We start from the raw sequence: 21,051 nt of genomic DNA on the forward strand, positions 1-21,051 counted from the left end.
GTTGTACTTTGGCATCTTCCTTCTTTGAGCCGCCTGACCAGTGAATTTCTCTCTGTGACATAAATACAGTTCAATTCAATTGTCTCAGTAAAGTAATGCACCGCATAACTCCTGTGTCCAAATCTGAATGTATCTTCTTTGTCGTTCCTACAGAAAAACAACAAAAGTGTTTGAACTAACTTAATGTAAAAATATTTGTTGCTTCTTGGAGAAAGTTAAAGCACCGAAAGCATCACACCTCTGCTTTTACCAGAATAGTCCATAAAGATGAAAATGCAGAATTTCTACTTGGATAAAAGTGAGACCAGAGACCAGAGCTCCTCAGAAAGACAACAACCTAAAAGAGTGAGTTTAAAGACGGGCAGCTCTGGGAACAACACAACTAACCTTATTAGAAAAACAAAAGCTTTCAGGTCAACAAAAGCTAATTGGAAATGTGGCTCCATAATTTGAATCAAGATGAGAAAAAGCTTTGGTTTCTCGTTTCGATCTGTGGATTTGATGCTTCGAGCTACAACAGTTCAGGAGGTTTGTGTGTCATAATGCACAAGTTATTGGGAGTGTAATGCATGAAAGATCCCTGATGATTCATGATTATGACCCGAGGAGGAGAAGAGGCCAGCGCACCCCACCCTGCACAAACAACACCCAAGTGGAGGGGGGACCTTTGAGGAGAAGCCTCAGCGGACCGTAGAAACCTGGATTCTTCTCTGGACTCCTCACCTACGTCTGCAGGAGGCCTGACAAACTCCATCAGCGTCTGGTGAAGGAGAAGCCCCGTCCATGTGGGGCAGGAAGGCTCTTCAGCATCTGTGGAGCAGCCCTGCCGCCCCAACGGGTCACAAAGAGGATCATCAAGGACCGACCCCGCCCACCCCGATCACACTCCTGCAGACAGCTTTTGTTTCGAGATGTCAGAACAAAAAACGAAACGAGACAAGCAACAGGAATGCATATCTATGCACAGATGTGTCAAACTTCATGAAGCTGAATGGAAAATACAAACATTCAATTATTACTCATCAATAGACATTTTAGCTCTTATGCATGCAGAATATGGGACTGTTCAATGTTCTATGGTTTGTCAAAAGGAGTTTAATGAATTGCATGAAAGGGAGGAAGTGAATTTATATCATCCCTCCTCTTTGCTTTCCTTAACATCTGAACCAGCAACAACTTTCTTTGCTGTGAAATCGACATCTCTGCACATCGACTCATCATTTTTCTGCCCCTGGACACCGTCTCTGTAGTCCTACCTGTCTTTAGATTACTGCTTTTGCTTTTTTTTAATCTTTTCTATTTTCTTTAGTCAACTTTAGGAACTCTTAAGTAAGTTAGGTCAGTGTTTTGTTTTGTTTCTTCTTTCTAAATGTCACTAGTCCAGTGTGTCCAGCAGCTGTGGAAATGTTCAGAATCTACTTATATAACCAAGTTCTTCAGGTCAACCTTTGACCTCCTGACCTGATGGGACTCTTTGTTTTTAGGCTATAAGGTAGCTCAGTTTCTTGGTTAAAGTTGCTGTCACCATGGCGATTGGTTGTTTTGATCAATAATTTCTGTCTGAAGAGCTTTTATCCAGGCATTAACCTGCTCAGAGATGATCCCCTCATGAAAAGTCTGTCTTTTGGTAGACGGAGGTCCAGATAGAAGAATGGTAAAGCTTCAGGACAATACTAATGTATCCCCCTTGCCTCAGGGGCACGTTAACGTTGGGAGTTGGGGTCATCTGGACCCCACAAGATAGCAACATGCTTATGTTTGTTCATCAAAACAAGACTCTTCCCCTAATTATTGAGAGAAAATGTATTGATGGGAAACTGAGGTTAGCATCATTGTCCAGTTGGAGATCCACTCATGCTGGCAGTGTGAGCAAAACCAACAGCCTGAAGTCGGATCTCAGTCCAGAAAGAACAAGAACTCAGGGATCCCATTTTACTTGAATCCATGTGACGTGCCGCACATTTGGTTGACTACATTTGAATGATTAGCAAACGTTTCTGAAGAACCGTGGTCAGACAGCAGGAAGGACTTTGGAAGCAGCTTCCCAGTGACTCTTTTTTTGGCCTCACTCGGGCCTTTTCATCCTCCACACTTTCTGCTCGTCTGGCATCTCCTCTCCTGGCCCGAACGGCATCAGGCAACACCACGGCTCGGTGACGCAGGCCCGTCCAGATCATCGTGCGCGGGGTTCTGGACGACACGGAGATGCTTGGCGATCGCTAACACGAACGGAGAGATGTGTGGTCGTACAGGAATGACCAAAAAAAACAGAACAACCTCCACAAAATGTAGCCAACAGAGATGAGCTGCAGGTCAGACAGCAGACTCTTCAATCAGGAATGAAGCATCAGCGAGAAAAAAACAACGTTTCACCAAGAATTTTTGTCTGGTGTCCAGTTTAAATATCTTATTACACTTGATGTTTGACCAAATTAACTTAGCAGTAAGTTTTCAGTAGAAGACAGTATTACTCCTTCATGTCTGACTCAGATTTTTATTGTATTTTATTTTTTTGTCCTATCTTCCCCATTAAAGTATGTATCAGAAATAAAATACCATCATCGACATCATTTTGCTTCAATTGGATAAAAAAAAAAAATCTTCAATGTTTTTTCTGTTTGAGGTGATGCCAAATTAGGCCCACAGCCTCGACGTACATTTTGCGCATATTGCTTGGATGTAAATTGGTCATACGTGAATAAACGTGGAAAAAGTGAGAAAAGTTGTGGTCTTTACGTGAAATTTTCACAACTGTACCATGAATGAACAACGTTGAAACCACGGAAGACGTACGCATAAACCACACAGAGAACACGTGAATCAATGTAGAACATGAACTGTGCGATTATTACGCTGTTTATGTGACGTTTATCAGTGATTACGTCATCTTAATAATAATAATAATGATATATGTGCACAGTATATGTGATATAAAGGTTAGACATCATGCATGAAAAGTCCGTTAGACATACATGGAACAGTTGTGAAACTCCACACATTTCAAAAAAATCACACACATTTGCATAAGATTAACGTAATAATTGCGTATAAACTATGAAAAATACACGTAAACTGCATAATTTTCAAACGACCTACAATTTTGGACAGGTCAAAACCGAATTCACGTAAAGACCCTTCAGCCGAAACCCTTGCGCACATCGACGAACGCAAGAAACATTTATGAATGACGTGTTTCACGCGTTTATCCCGAAAGACTGAAGTATCAGTGGAAAATGTACGTAGTGGCCGTGTGGCACGGTCTTTATGGTACGTTACACATCAGCGACATATGTCGTGCATTTCATCTTCACGTTTGGTTAATGAAACAGATTGTTTTTCTGTCACACACCTAGGTGTGCGAAATTTGTTCTCTGCATTTGACCCATCCCCTGGGGGAGCGGTGAAGCTCAGGCGGCAGTAGTGTTAAGGGTCTTGCCTAAGGACCCTCACTGAGTGATGTTAGTTGCTCGCCATTGGTATGGTAATTGCCCCCCAGTACCATTGCTCATTCCCCTCCGGGAATTGAACCCTGGATTCCTATATGGTAGCCTCTCACCCTACCAACCGAGCTAGCCAGCCGCGTTGTTTCATTGTTTCATTCATGGAAAATCGGAACGGTGGAAGACAATAGCGGCTGTGGTGCAGCGGTGGGGGCGGTCGTCCTCTGATTTTAAAAAATTGCAGGTGCGAGTCCTGCCTTGCCCGCCCCGTGTGTCAAAGTGTCCTTGGGCAAGACACTGAACCCCACAATGCCTGTGGTGGTTTTAGGTTTGCGCCAGTGTTTAGCAGTGAAGCCGCCATCAGTGCGTGAACGGGTCGGTGACTGTCAAGCGCTTTGGGCCTTGGAGGAAGGTAGAAACGCCCTACAAGAACACGCCATTTAGCAAGAAAGACGTCCGAAAATTCTATTTTTTCAACAACTTGTTTCCTAAATTGTTCAAATCTAATCATACTTTAAGAAATAAGCATAATTGGACTGTTGCAGTGCTAAAATAGGATATATTTGGGTGTAAGATAAACAAAGATGCTTATTTCTACATATCAATAAGCCACGCAGCCACTTATATCTTATATCAAAAATTTTGAGCTTGAAAGTAGCCAAAAATACTTGTTGATATTTAACCATTTAAACCCTTCTTAACCATTTAAAAAAGTTTCTTTTCTTGTTCTGGTCCAAACCAAACAATCATGAAGAAGACGGTGAAGCAGCTTCTCCTCACAGATGCGTCTCCTTGTTCCTCTCTGAGCTCGTCAGATTCATGTCCGTCACAGAACCGTTTTATTTTTTTCTTACAGGAAAATCCTCTGCATTTCTGTTGAGCTGCCATCTTTTCTCAGCCCTTCTAGTAAAAGTGTCACCCGGCTGGTTCTTTTCCAGGCAGCCAATCCTCTGCTGCTGCATTATTCATCCTCTGCTGTAGAAACGGGGGAATAGGAAGTCCCGACCACCACTTTGATGACATGTAAAGTGTGTGTGTGTGGGGGGGGGGCTCGGCGCCGCTGTGGTTGGTGCTTTCCCCGTCTCTGTCTGTGATCAAACAGGAGTCGAAAAGACCAAACTGGACTTATTCCTGCTGAGGCCAAAAAACATGGCTGCTCTGAGATTTGTTCATGTAAATGGATGCAAACATGTTTGAAGGCATGTTTTTGCATAATACAAAGCAGAAAAATAGATTTAAAAAAACAGGAAACTATCGATGATGCTTACATGCTTTGACTTTGATTGAATTTTGGATTTAATAACCCGATAGAGGATTTTTATAAGTTGCATTTACAAACTTTGAAACTCAAGTTTTCATTCGTTATCTAGGATTTTGTTTTTGGGCTTCATTTATCTTCATGCAGTATTTCTCATTTGTGTTTTGGAACAGGACAAAGAGTGCATGATAAAAGCACTCCTTTGTTTGTATTGATCCAATTTGAAGGCCGTCATATCCGCCATCTTGGTGCCACTGAGGCCCAAGTTTCCCAGGAGGAACAAACATGAGCAAATATGGCGGATGGGGTCAGGGACCCTTATTGAAACACGACCCCTGATAGAAGGATGGAGTCTCTGAAACGTCAATCCCCACCTTTTATTCTGAAAGGAGGCTCATTCGCCCTCAGTACCGTTGTCATGGTTACAAGATCTAACCACAGAGGTAATCCGCTGAACTGACCTGGCTCCTTTGGTAACTGGCTTCAAACAGGAAGTAACAGGAAGTGTTTTCTGTTCATGTGACCGTGATGATGCAGGTCATATTTACAAACCGTCATGGATTGCATTTTGTGTTTTTGGTTGCAGGTTGGCTGTGACTTCTCCTGGATGCCCCGCCCCCTCCTGGGTCTCCCTGGAGATGGTCCCACCTGCCCAGAATGATGTCATGAAGTCTTCCCTTATTAAAGGTGGTGCCTCCTCTGTCCTAAATCGTCTGACACGGGGCACGGAAATAAAACATTCCTGCAGGCAGAACGGAAGTAAGGACATTTTTTGAGAGGCGAATTATGGAGAAGTGACAGAAGCAGTGGGAAGGAAAAAGGAAAGTAGTTAAGGGTATAAATACTATCAGGGATGAGGAGGGGGCATACAGCATTAAACGGCGTGCTACATTTACTGTAGGGACACATCCCACTGGACGGTGCGAGTGCAGAGAAGGGGAGGAGTCAGTGGTTCAGGATTTGTGTCGCTGCAAATTGGATGTGGAAGAAAGACGGCAGCTGGAGGATAGAGTCAGTTATCAGAGGGGTGGAGTTTTCTGAGAGGACCTGGTTGCTGAGAGAATAAAGTTTTTAATACAGTTGAACTAGTTAGGTTGCCCCCCCCCCCCCCCCCCCCCACTCCGACTCACACTCCCGCCCAGTAGGTGGCGGTAATGCGTCTCCACGTCGGTGAAGAAGTCCTCCCCCTCAACACGTTGTTGGTAGTCTCTGGTTCCTCACTAGTATTAGGATATTACTTTTTTCTTTTTTTGGTTATTTGACTTTTTCCCCACGAATGTGGAGTTTTCTTTTTGTTCTTAAACCTTTTGACCTCCTGCTGCTTCAACCTGCCACCAATAACACAAACAATTGTTTGGGAGGTTTTATGTGCATCTACTTATACAAAAAAAACAATTTTTAATATAATGAAAGGGGGAAATCATGTTCTTTTTACCTATTTAATAAATTCATTGGTGTACTTTATTTGTCTCAAAACAATAAAGAAAAAGAGAAGAAAAACAACAAATAGTAAACGCTCACAAATGTGACTGTTCTTTTGTCAGACTGGTAAACATTTATGATGCACTTTATTCATTCATTTTAAAATATTACGATGTTACTGGAGTTAAACAACTTAAGTAGATAAAACAGTGGAGTAAATGGTTCCTTTTAGTTACTTTTGTTGACTCTAAGTATTGCATTTCTTTCGTAAAGTGACAAATTTATAAGTGAGTTTTGATTCTTTTCCTCCTTTAAGTGCAAGCAGCTGTCATGTTTGGACACATTTCCTCTCCAGAAATGCATTTTTTTCCCCTTTAAGCTCAAACTGTTTTATTCGTGTGACCAGTTTCCTGCTTTTGGTCCAACTTTCAAAGTTTTCAGTCCAAGCCATAAATCCTCTCCTCAGGTCTGTGTTTCCTCTGAACGGGAAACTAAAAAGCCCGGCACCTCTCCGGTTCTATAAAGGTCTGTGGTGGAGAAGTGGCGCTCTGAGGCGCTGTCGGAGACAAATGTAAAAACGAACGCGGATGAGAACCGTCCATCTACGCTGTTGGGTAATTTCATAATCCCAGCATTCTGACAGGGTAACAGATGAGATGGAAAATGAGAAACGCGTGTCCATATTTCTCACAGTTCGGGCGTCGGTTTGCTGTGATTGAGGCTGCAGCTGGGAGGAATGAGGCCGGCTTTCCATCAGCCGCACTTTCATGTCACTTTTGTCGTCATAATGGAAACAGAGCAAAGCTGAATGCAAGAATAATTGCATTAGAGGGGGCAAAGACTCAAAACAAAGGTGGGGCAGATGTCTGAGGTATTCACCCAAGCTTGGAAGTTTGTGTGGACGCTTGCGGGTTCGCTGCTGTTTGCATAAATGAGCCCGTTTGATGGACGGCGTGACTTCCTGTGTTGACTCAGTGGGATTGAGTCGGAAGAGTTGGTGCACTCTGCCGACCGTGGTCTCCGTTTTGGCGCCGGCGGACGCCCGTCATGCTGGAGAGCTCCCTTCTGTCGGCTGTAATCCCACCTTAAGCATGTATAGGCACGTCTACCGCACCCAAGAACAGCCATCTCATGGAAATGAATCCATTGATCCCTCACTTTGTGTCAGTCACACAAGCATTTGGATCTGTGTGCTTCCGAGCCACGTAATGTCAAGTGTGGCCTCTAATCGCCGGAGAATCGACAAAGTGATTTGAAATGCTAATTTCTCTGGAAGGACGTCTTTGTGCGGCGTGACGGGGAAGCAGGAGTGATGTTCAAACACCTTTGTGATCTAAAATAAAGCTTTACCTTGTTCAATAACCACATGGAGCTGTGTCCCCTTAAACACTAACCCCCGGGCCCAACTTGGTACTGGGTCACAAAGAGAGAGAACAAAACACAACCTACATTTTCTCTGTTTTTATTTCTGAACTGATTCTAAAGGGAGTTTTATTTTGAAAAACTACTGAATTCTCTCCACCACATCCTGTTGACCTTTAGCTCTTTTTATTTTCATGTTGTGAATTTCATTTCTACGTACATTTTCCTGAATGTTTGGATATTTGAACATTGAGCTCAATACTGAACCCGTTCCAGAGTTTAGTGCCACACAAAGACACACAGAAACTTTTCTTTGTGGTTCTGATCAGTTTGATCTTGAACTCCCTACATCCCCTCAGTCTGTTCCTCCTTCATTTTCTAAGAACTGTTTCTGGATATTGAATGGTAACGATTTCCCACTGACTCTGTATAGAAGCTGTTGGTGTAAAAATCCACAAGGTCTTAACGTTTTAAAAGTCTGGAATATTGAAATAAATGGTTTGTATGATCAATATATCCAGCTTTATGTACAATTGTGATAAACAGAGAGGATGTAGTGAACTCCTATTAATATTTCCCTAAATTTCTATACAGAAGGGGAACTATAGTAATATTAAAGAACAGTACAATAATTATCTACTGTTTTATTCTAATAAATGTTTAGATTTATTTATGATTGAAATACTTTTGGAGACTTTAGTTTGTATGTGTCTGATGTTTGTCATTGATAAAACCCCCTACAAATTTGATTTCTGTAACACTTTCAATTAAAACATTATTTAAGCACTTTGTGTTATACTATAATATGAAAAGTGCTTTATAAATAAAGTTTGATTGATTGATTGATTGATTGATTTCAATTGAGAGCTCAGTATTGGCGTTGTAGTTTCCAAAAAACATCACTTTGGTTTTATCCAGGTTCAAAGATTATTTGTTGTAATCCATCCATGATTTTATTTTGTTTAACTCTGTGTTCACCACCGTGATAAGTTCCATATGATTGTCTGTAGAATATATTTGTGCCATCTGCAAAAAATATGAGTTTTAAAAGTTTTTAAACATTGAATATATCATTTATGTAAATGTTGAATAGCAGCGGGCCCAGAATTAATCCTTGTGGGACACCACAACTTATCTCTGTGGCTTCTGATGTAAATTCATCAACTTTGACTGACTGTTTTCCTCCCGTTTGATACCTTTGATACCAAACACTTCCAGTTTGTCAAGTAGGATGTCACGATTGAGAGTCAAATGCTTTTTTTTAAGTCCATAAAAATTACAACTGCATATTTCTTTACATCCAGAGCGTTTATGATTTCCTCAACAGCATCTCTGAAGCCAATGAGGTGGATCTGTTTTCTCTGAAACCGTAGATCACATTTTAACGATTCCCACAGGAAATCTAGTGAACAAATAAAGTTTGGAGCAGGTATTTTACAGAGGATGAAGATAAACGTTACCCTCCAAAGTTAAGAGACACGGGAGACAAAAAAAAGAAAATTCAGACGCACAACTCAGCTTCGTATAGGCCGGTACATGAAAATACTGTCTGACATTCCAGCTGTTGTATGAGACCACAGATCTTAAACATCTGGAATTGGCTCCAAATCCCAGAATGCACCAGATGCTGCAAACCAAGACGTTTTGATCCAGATGTGGAGCATCCCAACCTAAAATCCTCTTTATCTTTGACTGCTTTATATAAAGACAAAGTGATTCACATTGATTTATGAGGCAGGTTCATTGGAGAGCAGAGCAATGAAAATGCCATCCGCCTGAGAATCTAATAAGGACCCACAGCGAGTCTACGAAAGAGGCGGCGGCATGTACAGGAAGCCGTTCAGAGGGTGATCATGTATTAAACAGACTACCCCCTTAAATATTCATGGCCAGAGATTTACTCATTAATCTTTCATTATCTTCCATCTCTCTGTTTTGCATATAGCAGGAGCTGGTATTGGTTACATTCACCTTCTGATCATACTTTCCCTGCATTGGCGTGCTCCATCTTTGTGCTGATCACATTGTCCACATGCAGATTAAGAGGCAGCTCAATATTTGAAAATTTCTTATTGAGCTCCTGCCTTTTATGTCTGCTCTTAATATCAGACTTTTAGGCTTTAGGGAGGAAAATCCGGAGTGAGTTTTATGGATTTCCAGGGTCTAAAAGGCTCAGCTGACTGAGTGCTGCAGGAAACTTCTCATTAGCAAGAAAACAAGTTTGCTAATGTGGTTTTATCGCACATTTAGAACTGGGTGGAAAACAGGGAAATCCGACGGTTTTCCAGAGGAAGTCCTCTCCTACCGAGAACATTGATCCTAAAATTAAAAGCAAGCAAAGTTAAAATTCCAGCCCACATGATAAGATAAGATAAATCTTTATTGTCTTTGCACAGTGATACTTTGTGCAATACGGTGAAATTGGGATACTGTCCCACATCAGTGCATTTTGAGACAGAAAAAACCCAAATTATTACAAATGACCTGGGGCCTCATTTATAAAACTTTGCGTAGGATTTGCGTCAGAAGTGGCGTACGGATGAAACATAGGACGTGCGTACGCACAGAAATATTCGGAGTTGTAAAACCGTGCGCACGCACATCCTACGGATCTTTCTCTTAATAAATCACAACCAATTCTAAATGCTGCGCAGCTTTTGCGGCGCCATGACACGCCTATAGTTGCCCATAAATAGTCCGTGAAACGCCCACAAGTTAATATTCATTGATTGTGAAACCATGCCAAACACGGAGAGAAAATCAAAAAAACTTAACTTCACTCAATGACGATTTATCGTATTTCGGGCAGATACTCGCAGCAGTGTTTTTTCAGGTAAATACCCTAGGGAGGTTCAGTTAATTAACTCACCTGCTCAGCGTCCTATTTAAGCCAGGTGCGCAGTTGTTCATTCTTTCTTACTTTCAGCGCTCATTCTTCGCCGGTCTCCGAGCCCGCGGGTCTCCTGCTCTTTCGGCGTCTTGCTGTGTTCCCCCGTCCTTCGGATGGATGATCCCCATCTTTCTGATGTGGAGTTTTCGTTTCGCCGCGTCTGCTCTCCTTAATTTCTCCTCCGATCCGCGGGCGGCTGACGGCGCACAGCGCGTTCGTTTCGCCGCGGTCGCGTGCATCTGCAGGGGGTGTGCTTTCCGCGATGTTCGGGATGCCCGTGCCCCCCGATCAGGAGTAGTCCGGGTCTTCTGGTCTGCCGTGGTCACCCCAATTATCCACGGTGAGCTTCATGCGGTACTTTTCCCGTGTAGTTTTCTATGGCTGCGTCTCACTTCCTGTTTACTTCGGTGACGTCACGCCCCTAAGGACCCTGGGAATTGTAGTTTTGTCTCCGGGTCCTTCATGATGCACTTCTGATTCTTTTTCTGCTGCGTAGTTCTGCGTCGTCCGGTTGTTGTTTTTTTTTCAGGGGTTGTGGGGTCCTTTCTGTGGTTGTGAAGGCTGGCAGTCCTCGTTTGGACAGGTTTCTCATGCTGGCTGAATTTTCGTGGCTTCTAGCATTGTTTTCTGTTGCTGTTTTGTTCTTTGGGAGCTGTGTGTAAATCTTGATTATCTTTAATTTGATGCTGGCTTTATTATTATGGCGGTTCTTCTGTTTGTTTTCTTCGTTGTTGTAGCTGCTGGTTAGTCGGAATGTGAATCAGTGTCTCTTGGACCCGTCTCTGCTCTGTGGACATTTTCCCTATGATTGGTCTCTCTTATGCAGCGTCTATGGCTCCTTTTATTCACTCAGCGATCCTCGTTCATTGCCCCCGCACATTCTGCATCTGGTTCTGCTCCACCTGTTTTTCCCCTGCTCTGTGTACCCCAGTGGGTCATGCCCTGGCTTCAGGGACTTGCGTCGGCCGCATTAGTGAGTGTGTCAGTCTTGTCGCGGCCTTGTTTTCTTGGCTGGACAGTTAATTTGTTATTCTCTCTCTAGTTTGGTTGGAGGTTTGTGGGGGCTATGTGATGGATTCTTCCGGGGCATCGTTTTCAAAGCCGCCACTGAGGGTGGCCCCTAGGAAGTGTTCAGGTTGACGTGACTTGATCTGGACCTGCTAGCGCCTCGCAGTTAATCTTCTGGGCATCTGTGGCCTGGTTCCCCATGCGCATTCAGGATTGGTATATATTTTCTTCAGCTCCCCATGCTGTCTCAACGAATTTCCTCCGAACGCGATATAAGGCTGAGGATGACTGTCACTGATGGTCTCACTGTTCTGCCTCTATGCCTCTCAGTGGCGTCTCTTGGCCTTCAGTTGGCGCTCGAGGTGTTTGTCGGTTTACCTTTCCGTTGTCGTGGCAGTCCTCATAAAATCGACTTTATCGCCCTGTACTGGATATTTGTAGGCGATGGGTGCCCTTCATTTTGCATGTTATTGATGATTTCTTGGTGGCCAACTTTCCTCTGTATCCCTGGTCTTTTGAATCTCTGTGGAAAAAACTTTATTTTCAAAATTGGGTTTCCACGTTATCTTTAATGTATGGTTCTCCACCCGTCCGGATTTATTTTTCTTCTATAGATTTGGGTGGTTCATTGATGCTTGTCTCTCCCCATTATGTCATCTCTAGCTTTTGTGCAGCATGTCGTTTGTTCAAATTTTGGTTGGATATGATTCGTCAATGATTGGGCCACCTGACATTGCTGTAGCTTTGGTCCTATGGTCATCCATTCATCTTGTGTTCTTGTTCTGGGTAGTTCGATCCTGGGCCTCGTGTTCCTGTTCTGGATTTTCGTGTTTTGCGTTTGATCTTTCCCTCTCTATGCCTGGAGTGGTTTTGTGATACCTGTTGTGTCTTCAGGCTCCCTCCACTTGTTCTCCTGAGTCTGCGCCTTCTGGTTTGGGGGAAAAAGGATTTAAGAGTGGTTTGTGTTTGTCCGGCCGCCAGAATCTACAGCTCTGATGGTTTTTAAGGGGTCGTCCGGTTATTTCATCCTTGGAGATTATATTAAGGCTGTTTCCATATTGAATGATAGTATTGTGTCATCGGTTGACTTGGTTAATGTTTAAATAACACCTTGAGCAACTTCTACCCTGACCGTAGGAAATATATCACTTGCGCTCTCAAGCTTAGTTCAAGAGTTAAATCTTGTGTCCACAAGTCAGTCTTCTATCTGCCTTGTTTAAGCAGATGACACTCTGCTAGATGCATCCCCATTTAGAGGCTTGTTATACTCCGCCTCTAAATGCTTAAGGTTCAGTCTAGCAAAAATACTATCAAAACCTATGATCCCTCATGGCTCTCAAGTTCTCTTCTGCAGTATCCAGTCGCCCTTGGCTAATTAAAAAATTTGAGAACCACTAATATCAAATACAAGGCATCAAATCCAGCCGAGCTGTAATCCTTTGCTACGTGGGATGTTGACCTTCTTCATCTACAAATCTCCTTGGCTACTCTTCCCATCTACTACTCCTACTCCTCGATGGCCTCCTGAAGGTGCGTCCCTCTGAAACTGTCAAAGGTTATTTTTCTCATCATTGGAGTATATAAAAAAATTGGTGTTAAGATTTCGTGCAGGTCATATATTTCACTATCATTTCACTGTTGGAATTTGTAATTATGGTGGTTTCTAGGGTGCGATTAATCCACAATGGGTCTTTACCTTAACTATCTACTAAATTTCACTTTCTCAGATTTGTTTTTTAAAACCACTGTTCTTTAATTTATCTCAATCATTTTGAAACTGATCAGTTTCTGGGTTATTTATATATTCTTGTCAAGACTAATACTGCTTTGTTTTTATCTATGCATCGCATCCTGAGCCTGCGAACCCCTACGCCCCGATCAGCTTCTCTGTTTCCAGGAAATGATGTCACCCATGCATTCCTTGATCTGGTGCTGCAACGATGACTGCTCGATGTACCTATTGCTGCACTGAAAGTGACGGGGCGTTGGACCTCCTCTGCATTCCAATGACACTTCTTACTGAATTAATTAATCAATGTCAACCGCAGAATGAATGTAAATTCTTTGATTATAGATGTTAAAAGAAAATTATAGCCAGGTGGAAGCCTCAAAATTTAGGTTGCTCTAAGTTGTATCATAGTATGCGCGGAGCTCGAATCTGGTTCTTAAGCTCATTTGTTTGTAGTATGCCAATGAAGCATAGTAATTATGGGCGTTGAACTCGTTCTTAATATTGCGATGGAACCTCAATTATATGGATGTTCCTTGAGCGCTTATAATTGGCATGCCAAATGGAGAAAATTATGGCTATTAAGCTCGTTCGTGGTACTGTCGTTGGGAGCTTCGAAATAATGGATGTACTTAAGCTCTTGTATTTATAGTTGCCAAAATGGAAGAGTTTATGGCCATCAAACTTGTTCTTAGTTTAATAGAAGTTTGAATAATGGCTGTTAAGCATGTCATACGCCATCGGAAGCTTTGGATTGGATGTTAAGTTAGTGTATCATACGGGTTGTTTGGCGGTTTAAATTATAGTTCTGTACAGCGTTTTGCGGAAGTGAGCTTACGTTCTAAGATCAGGTATAAGTAATTTTATGTTGGCTCCCCTTTTATTTCTTTCCCTCTCTCTTTCAGATAGTATGTTCCTCTAGTGGTTTCCACGAACGGGAGCGACCCTACGGTCAATGGTGCCGGGTCACACATAGCAGATCCACTAGATAGCATGTCCCCTTCGTGGCGCTGTACTCGACCGGGGCGGCCCAACGGTCAATGGTGCCGGGTCACACATAGCAGATCCACTAGATAGCATGTCCCCTTCGTGGCGCTGTACTCGAACGGGGCGGCCCAACGGTCAATGGTGCCGGGTCACACATAGCAAATCCACTAGATAGCATGTTCCCTTCGTGGCGCTGTACTCGAACAGGGGCGGCCCAACGGTCAATGGTGCCGGGTCACACATAGTAGATCCACTAGTTAGCATGTTCCCTTCGTGGCGCTGTACTCGAACGGGGGCGGCCCAAACGGTCAATGGCGTTCAGGTGATGCTGTCGTACGTCGTCCTTACGCCACACTCAGCTGTCAGTGGGCTGTGAGTACCGGCTCCATACTGACCGAACGCAAATGCTGCACGTGATGCGTATGTGCCGCAGGAAGTCCACGCCAACAGTTAGGCTGCAGACAAGGAGCGCGCACGTATCACGTGAACAGCTCGAACGGGCTGCGTGTGCAAAATTAAGAAATCTGTACACCCCTCACCCCTCTTACTCACCCCTGAATGGGTGCATAAGTGTTCACTACGACCTGTCGCCCGAAGATAAACTGTGCAAGAAAATACTGACCCGGCCTGCCACCTCGATTCTGTATTTTGTGCAGGCGACCTGATGGCCCCGCGCAGGTTTACCCCTTTTTTTGCCCACAGACAGCCCATATCCACCTGTGAGGGCAGTCAGGACTCAGACGTGACCTCTCCACAGGATCCTAGATTGTTGCTGATTGGAGACCATCGTTGCCTCTTTGTTCTCGGTTGCATTTCCAGGTTTCCTCTGCCTCGTCTTTGAAGCTGCAGCTGCTTGCATAAAGTTGGATCCGTTTGAATCTGACTTTCCGACCTGATGAGGAACATTGTGTTTGCATCTGTTTGCATTCACTCTTCCAGGGTTTTGCCACAAATGCCCACATTTTACATCATCAAAGCCAGGAGTTTGCAACCGTCCACAGTCCGGTCAATTTGTCGCTGAAAGAAGCCACAAAATCTGATTTCACCCGTTAGAAAAATAAAACACGACTTTTATTTATGTTATTGCTACTGCATTATTAGCATAAATAAAACATAAATATGAAAACAAAAATTCCTTTTTCTCGAAATATGAAACAGTTGATAACTTTCGGCAGAAATCACAAGACTTCCTTTCAAAATAAGACGCCCTGTACCTCATAAAATCATCTCAACGCAGAGAAATTAGTAGTTGGTCATTTTTAGGTCGTTGTGAAGCAAACAACACTATAATGTCAGCACTGATTTAAAATAAAAAACAACTATACGCCATTTATTTTAGTTGGTCCACCTCAGCCATAAATTCAAAAACCTAACTCAAATCAAATACCTTTAATTTCTTTTCAAAATAAAAGATTCCAGCGATCTTAATGTTGACATTTTGGGTTTGCTCACCAAAATTTCTATGAGAAAATTTGCACAACTAAAGTTGAACTATTCTGACTGTTTTGTTTTACTTGATGTGCCTTATAGTCTAAAAAACACGCGACTTTTTCAAACCAAAAACATTTTCTCTTTCTTCATCCAGAGAGCCGCGATGGAGGCGTAAACGTGGCTCCGGACCCGCTGGTTGCAGAAACACGATCCAAGCAAACTCTAAATGGATCTTGTGTACGAATTTAGTCATTTATGAGACACAATCCAGCTGAGAAAAGAAGAGCAACACATTTTAGTGCACGTTTGAAGACGTTTTTACGTTCAGAAGCTTTTTTGTAAACCACCGATGTTGCTATAATTTATTATTAAGGCTTTGATAGCATCATCTACAGGAGTCATGTGGGATTTTATCGTAGCTTGGACTATGTGGAGCAGTTTTTGTCCCAATCCCTGGTCCTCCAGAGCTTCTCCAACACAATCCTAGAGCTCCAACCCCTGCTGATGACCAGGATCAGACCTTTTCAGTGATCAGCAGCAGCAACAGACACTGGATGATGGATGTCAGGGTCCAGCGTTGGTGTGGAGTTTTCGGATTCTCTGCTTTCCTTTTAAGGTGAAAAAAACTGTTTACCAAGACTCATAATGGGTTGTAGGTGTGAACGCTCCGAGGCTTTTCAGAGCCTTGAGATGGACTTTCTGATTCTCACCCGATAAAAGCTGACCTCTTCTGACCCCCAGCAGGACGAAGGAGGCTTTGAAAATGGATGCATGGAGTCATAGAGGCAGCCTGCAGACTTTTTTACTGCTTTGCTTCCCACTTTATTAATTTTTGCTTTTGGTAAAAATGTAAAAACAGTTTTATAGTTTAGTTTGGGGGATGCGCCGGAATGCTACGCACAGATAATTCTACAGGATAAGCAGGTATAAATCTTTTATATATATAAAATGCATGTTTGACTTTGGTGTCTTTCCTTTGGAATTTTAACAACCTTCTATTTATTTTTTCATTATTTTAAGTGCTTATTCATCAGGTTCTAGTGGATAAATGGAACAGAAAGAATCTCAGACTTCTACATTTAGATAAACTCTCTGACACAGATAATTTGTGTCCGTCAAAGGACAAAAAATCCAAAAGCAGACGTCCGTCTTTGTGTCCCAAACCGTCCATTTCAGGCCTGTGCAACTAAATGCAACAAAAATCAAAAATTAGTTCAATTTTTATTACTTCTGACTTCTTCTTTCAAATTTCACTTTGAACAGTTTGGAGGAACAGGCTGGTCTTTATTGTTGGGTTTGTTTTGACGTTTTGAACCTTCTTGTAATGATTTTTCAGTCTGTTGGCGTGACTAATGTCACGGTGAATCAGTGTTGGGTAGAAACCAGCGAGGATCGGGCATTTGAAGACATATACAAGTCTGCCATCTGTTGTTGACCGGGCACCTGCTGATACTATTCAAAGATGCGCTGATTCATGGACAGGTTGTCAGGCTGTTTTAGGCTCCGCCCACTGAAAACAGAAATAGAGGAGGGGATGAATCTCCACTTTGAAGTTTAGAAGCTGATTTTAGCGACTGTTCAAAACCCAGATCAGCTGGGATCTGGGTCACGGGCAGCTAATGGCTTCAGCAAGCATCACATGGTTTGTGTTCAAAGAACTTTAGGCTTTAAACAAACATCTTTAACCCCGTAAAGCCCACTACAACAACGAATTGACAGAATTTCTGAGAATTGTGATTAAATTGGTAACAATTAACAAAAAATAGAGCAATATCCTTTTTTATTGAGTTATAAATCATGTCAGTTAGTATTTGGTAAGTTTGTTTAAGTTGCCAAAATATTGACTTTAGTGTTGATGGAGACCTGTCCATGCCCCCCCCCACCCCCCACCCCCCACCCCCCACCGTGGACAGGATGGATGGATGGTGTTTAAGAATAAAAGCACCTTATTTTCCCGCTGTCTCAAATTTGATTCACACATTTTCAACTTTTTAGAGCCTTTATGAATAATATATTATGGACAATTTTTTTGGTATTCTTTTAATGCATTAGAATGAAAATTGAATAACAATCGATGAGTTGTTCTCACCATAAAGTTTAGGAAATTATTAAAACTTTAGAGTGTTTTGGAGATTTCATGAGAGCAGGAAGTTTAAAATTAGCAGTTCTATTGCTTCTAGTGAATTGATGATGAACTAAAGGGCAGAAAACATCAATCAAATGATATATATTGGGTTTTTAGGAAAAGGTTGGATCTTTCTAATGAGACAGGGGTCAGAAATGCGTGTACCATGGTTATGTGGTGCTTAAGTCAAGACTGTTTGCCTTTTTCTGTCCTCATACCTCGAGTTTTTAAGAACATTTAGAGGTTCTGGAATCAAAATTCAAACATTTATATGAAATGTGGGTAAAAGTGTAGATGAAGGACTTTTTAAAGTTGAGAAAAGCAAATAAAATCAACAAAAACACAATTTATTAACAGCTCATGGGTAAACTAGTATAAAGTCTCTAAAGTAAACATTCAAGATCTTCTGCTTGCAGAAACAGACAGTTGCACACATCAACACAAACACATACACAAACACACACACACTTAGTCCTCCAGAGGAAACACTTGCAGCTTTATCTCTCTTAGCAAGGAAAGCCTGAAGTCAATCTGCTCGCCAAAACGCACAAAAGCCAAGTCTGCTTCATCACCCTGAACAGTCACCTTCACAGGTGAGTTACTCTGGGACCCATGAGACGATAGACATCCACTCTTTGTCACTTCAGAACAAAACACTTACAAAAGTGTAGATGGTGGTGATTAGAAAGAGCATAAAAAGGTACTGATGGATGCAGGCCGCTGACTGTATATAAGAACTGGAGTGAGTGACTGTGATGTCATCCATAAGCAATGGGTACTTTCGGTTCCAACCAAATTAGGTCCATCAAGTTGCCATTTTTCCACGATACGGAAGCCGCCATGTTGGAGCCAGTGATTGCAGTGATTTGTCCGAGTCGGTCTGAGTCAACATTTCTATGGCAGCCACTCTCACCAATCAGGAGTGAGCTTGTTAGAAGGCCACACCCCTACCACTGGATACTTGGTCAGTTTGCAACTTGAGGATTTGTAAAAGAGGATTATTAAGAACATGTTAAAAGAAAGGTATCAGATCCAGAACGGTTCCTCTGACCAATAGGATGACTGAGTAACAGCTGTTCAATATAAGTCTGTGGGACTTTGGCTTCTTGGATCGACTTCCTGTTTGGAACGCCGGGGGGGAGGGGTCACTCAGTTTAGTTCTCTGATACAGTCAGTAGCTGCATTTCCATTGACTATCAAATTGCACAAATTGGATTTGGGATGATAATAATGATAAATTCTCCTAGTGGAAACATTACAATTATCAAAAAAACTTGCATTTATTATAAAAAAGGTTTTTGCACTTGAAGGAGGAGGTCTTTGATGCATATTGAAATTGGCATATTTCACAAAAATGCGACAAAAACACTTTTTTTAAACGAAATGAGTCACGTGACCGGATAGCGACGCACTTCTTGGTGGGAACTGGCGGCCTCCAGAGGCCACAGCGTCACAGCTCATCAAAGGCTGGGCGTGTCATGTGGAAGTGTTGGATCCACAGCTCCTTTGGAAAATCACCAACCAGCATTTCCTCAAATGACTTCGTCCGTAGCCCCTCCTACGTCTACAGGGGTCGCCGCTCCATGGCCTGCAGAAGACGCCGACGTCTCCTCTGATAGATGATGCTGAGCGCTAATTTAAATGTATCTGCTGTCAATCAAAGCATTCTTCACATCCGTCGCCGTGTTTTTGAACGACTGATTGCGTGAGTGGATTTGTGTTTATTAATGTCTTTTGACATTTCTAGAGTTTTGATAAAGTTTTGCGCGGACGTGTGATGGAAACACAGCTAGTGATGCAGACTGATGGGGGGGGGGGGTCATGAGTAGTAATGAAACAAGGCCCTGACCCAAATTCAGCCCCCGTGAGTCCAAACTGCACGTTGTCGTGAAATCACTACCACACGGTTATTGTGACTCCTCCCTATTAGCAAACCAGCTCGCCTTCAGAGGGAGGCTACAATTTAACGACCCCCACCCCTCAGGAAAAAAAAAGAAAGAAAGAAAGGAGAACTGCGTGGGTGTGTGCAGTGAAAATGTCAAGTCACTTTCACAGATCCCCGTGTGGCTTACACTGGGTGCCGTCATGAAAATAGAGCTTAACTTGTCTGTCAGTGCTCAGCCATCTGTGCTCTGGTTCGCATCGCCGTGCCGACTGAAGAGCTTCAAAGACACAAAGACGCAGGAAAGGAGGATCCCAGAAGTTTGTGTGCCGCTCCTGATGCATTTAAGTAATCACAAGTTGGCTGATGTAACTAACGGAAAATCCCAAGATTAATCGGGGGAGCACCGACGAGTCGGATTCAGACACCGGAGGGCGGATGAAACAGCTGTGTCTAAATGAATAGGGCGCTCTGCATCAAACTGACTGCCGGCCTCGGTGGACACCTAAATAACTGATTAGAAATGTAATCAGATTACACAGAGGCGTTTAAAAAGATAAATTATTTATTGCTCGTTTAATCAAACAGATTAAAACAATGTAACGCACAGGACAACGAGAAAATCAGAAAAATGTCAAGTTTGCACAACAAACTGCTGTCGTTTTTTTTAATCACTTTACGTGTGCTGGGATTACAAATGCAGGTAATCCCAGCACCTGACGGGGGGAGGGGGCTGGCCCCGTATGGGCACTGTAGGTTTTTGGATCACCTGGGCCCATGGAGGGTCGTAGAGAGGAGCGCCGGCATCGTAACTCTTTAGCTTTAGCTCCAGTGTTGACATTCCTTGCAACTACCGTAACTCTTCAACCGTTTCTGCAGCGTTATGCAACAGATCCCGTAAACGGTGCGTCAAAGAGCGTGTGTTGTTTAGGCGGCACAGAGGACATCTACAGCAGTGTTTTTCAACCAGTGTGTGCCGCGCGTGCCGTGGGAAACTTCCCTCATTAACTGATCTAAAAACATTTTCCATCTCCAGGATTTCAGCTCTGTGTTCATCCAAACAGGCCCTGATAAAACACTGAGGAGTTAGGAATATGAAAGATCGTAAAATACTTTTTCTTTGTGTTTATTTGATTCTATTAAAGACTGTTTGATAAGAATGACAGTACCCTGATTTAGCTGCAGCTTCAACTGTTTTAGGAAAAGTCCCTTTAACTGTCTCCACCAATCATTCTTGGAGGCTTAATCACACGTCATCAGTCTGACCAATCAGAAGTGGTTAAAGTCTTCACTTCCTTGTTCAGATTCTGCTCATAAAGTCTCTCAGTTCCAACAAAAATCTTTAGCGGTGTAGCTTTCCACAGAATCTGGAATCAGACCGTGGAACAAGTGAACAAGTGGCTGCTTGTACTACATCTCCCATGATGCATTGGGTTAAAGTGACAGCGTCTCAGCGCACAATGAGCCTTTCTTTGTTAAACGTCTTGAAACCACAACGAACACACATCAAACAGTTT

The sequence above is a fragment of the Oryzias latipes genome, chromosome 17 (assembly GCF_053564925.1).
Source record: "Oryzias latipes strain Hd-rR chromosome 17, Olatipes_Hd-rR_3.1".
Classification (NCBI taxonomy): Eukaryota; Metazoa; Chordata; class Actinopteri; order Beloniformes; family Adrianichthyidae; genus Oryzias; species Oryzias latipes.